Consider the following 3,004-nt stretch of genomic DNA (forward strand, 5'->3'; position numbering starts at 1 on the left):
GGAAAATCAGAGATACAGTTGTCCAAAGCAATTACTTTTTTTTATTGCTTTATTTTACTATTACCCAACTTTTCATGAAACTTTTCTCTTACAGCTAGGATCGGGAGTCTACTTATGGATAGGTCAAGAAGGATTTTGTTTCAGCATGTGCTGTCCTAGGCCATAGTAAATGTAACCTCCCAAAATTAGCAACTGCTCACCAAACTGCTAAAATCCCCCTGTCCATTTTCACTCGCTCAATTCCACTTGAGTGTCGATTCTTTGTACCTGTATTTCAGTCCCTTCTTTAATGGCCTATGGATTTACTGCACATAGCTCTTCACTGGATAAATGTGTGGGTGGCACAGCTTAGCTTGTAAAAACAAAAATCTAATTAGAATTAGTAAAAGAAAATTTACTACATCTCTTGACTTCTAAACTCTGCACCTCAGTAGCCCTATATGGTAAACACAACTGAGTACACTAACAGTAACATCCAATATCTTAGGTGATATGGAAAGTCCTACTTGTCTCACATGTGAAAGAAATATAAAATAAAGTCTTGTTTGTCCATGATAAGACTCCAGCTTTATAATGCTATGATTGCTTTAAGACTATAATACCAATTTAGGGGGTGGGCAGCCTCATTTGTGTTGGGTAAGGAGACATGGGCTGTTTAATCGGAGACATGGCCTGTTTAATCGGAGGCTTCATCTCAGCTACAAGAGAATGGAAGCAGATGGTTCAGAGTTGTGATCTGTGCAGATGTCCCATCTATTTCCTATTTTGTTATTACATATGTTATCATTGGGATTGAACTACTAACATGATCAAAATTGCAAACAGCAACCAATCAGATGTTCTCTTGCCTTAGTCTAACCTGTTCTAGACCAATCAAAGTTTACTATATTTCTGATTCACGGCTATGGCTAAGTAGGCATGTGCACCATTGCATCATTTTAGTTATTCACTTGCATTCGTACAATGTAAAACTTGAAATGGTAGCAGTAAATGCTAAAAATAACTACAGGTAATAATAAAAGCCAACCTATTTCATGAGTTTACTCTCCTTTAAATCCCTCATCTTTGACTGCTTCTGTGTATTATTATATATTGCTTTCATTTTGTTTTTAATCCACTGCTCAATTTCTTTTACCATTCAGCCATTAGTGTCAGTTCCTTGAGATATATATTTTGTATTTCATAAATGTATCTGATAATATCCGTCCAGTAGTTTCTGGCTCGGGAATAACAGACAATCATTGTTGTGCGGCACTCTGATTCAGCTCTTGAAATGTGCTGTGGCTGCCAAGGTCAGAGGTAAAAGGATTAGACATGTCTAATTTGGCCCTGGGGGTTTGTGCTGTGGATTCAGCTTTTATATTTGTATATTTTAATAGGGCTCCACTGATGGGAACCTTTCTAACTTTCAATTTTTTTTTTCAATAGGACACAACAGGCTTATTTTATAGTTAATAAATACATGCCAAAGGGCCCTGTGTTGTTCAGCCACCCAAGAAGTGTTTTACAGGACTAGTAAAACAAGCTATGGAGTTCCTTTATAATTAGTTTCATAGAGCAAGATAACTCTTGTAGAAAAACATCACGTATGGGTCTAATGACATCATGTCTGCATTTGTACATGTGTTTTAATCACAGTTTCTCACAACAAAATAAAACAGCCTGGCTATTAAATTAGCTGTTTCTATTTATTGTTTATTTATGTTGTTAAGTTATCGCAGGCATTCCAGTCCTGCGTTTGTTTTCGGTTGCGCAATAAAATCATTTGAAATTTACAGCTTCACATCACACTTCATGTAACAGTGCTAGGCAAATATTGCTGAACACACATCTGTACATGTGACTGATTGACAGCTGGCTGATACTTGGCATTGATTGGCAACTTGTATGGTCATATGTTTAAGGCTGTCGTAGTGTATGCATAAGCATGCCCCCTGCTGTTTACCTGGTATTAATCCTACTCTAGATGCCTTATGTGGGAAGGAGAGCTAAAATGCCTATTTCAGGCAGCTTGTTGTGTAATTAGGTGTTGTGAAATTGATAGAACGGGGGTGATTTATGTTGATGAATGCAGTGTAATGAGAAGTTGAAGCAATGAAAGTTTGACAATAGCAAGCCTGCTTACTTTACAAAATGTTGTCCCTGCAGTTCATGTTGTAGAAACTTCTGAGCTAGAATATTTTTATTGCATCTGACTTGGAAGCTTGAGAAAGTGATCATACATTCCATTTTTGAAGCTGAAACAATGATATACTATAAATATAGTAAACTGGATTTAAGAGAATTCCACCTAAGCATTAAAGTAGAGAAATAACAGACAACTTTCATCTTATTGAGTTTTGCAACAGAACTGGCTGTATCACAGACATTACACAATAAAATTGTTAATTCACATCTAACAGAATGTATTGTTTATGAATAGAGCTGAGACAGCAATGGTCAATTCTTTCTGCTGCATTGTGTACTTGGGGTAGGTGCAGGTTCACAGCCAAATTAGGGGCCTGATTCATTAAGGATCTTAACTTGAGAAACTTTCTCATTTCAGTCTCCTGGACAAAACCATGTTACAATGCAAGGGGTGCAAATTAGTATTCTGTTTTGCACATAAGTGAAATACTGCCTGTTTTTTCATGTAGCAAACAAATATCAACTTTAAATTTCAGTTTACAAATAAGCTATTAAGTATTTGTGTGCTACATGAAAAAACAGTCAGTATTTAACTTGTGTGCAAAACAGAATACTAATTTGCACCCCTTGCATTGTAACATGGTTTTGTCCAGGAGACTGAAATAAAAAGTTTCTCAAGTTAAGATCCTTAATGAATCAGGCCCTAGGTGAATATTTCATTGAGCAATTTTGGGAATTGTAGTTAGCTCTACCCCCATTTTTTAAGCCAGCAGCAATCTTTCATTTCACTGGTGTTGATATAGCTTCAAATCATTCTTAGCTTCAAATCATTCATATCATTTGAGCTCATCTAATTTCTCAACACCTGCATGAAGTA

This window comes from Mixophyes fleayi, chromosome 8 (assembly GCF_038048845.1).
Source record: "Mixophyes fleayi isolate aMixFle1 chromosome 8, aMixFle1.hap1, whole genome shotgun sequence".
Classification (NCBI taxonomy): domain Eukaryota; kingdom Metazoa; phylum Chordata; class Amphibia; order Anura; family Limnodynastidae; genus Mixophyes; species Mixophyes fleayi.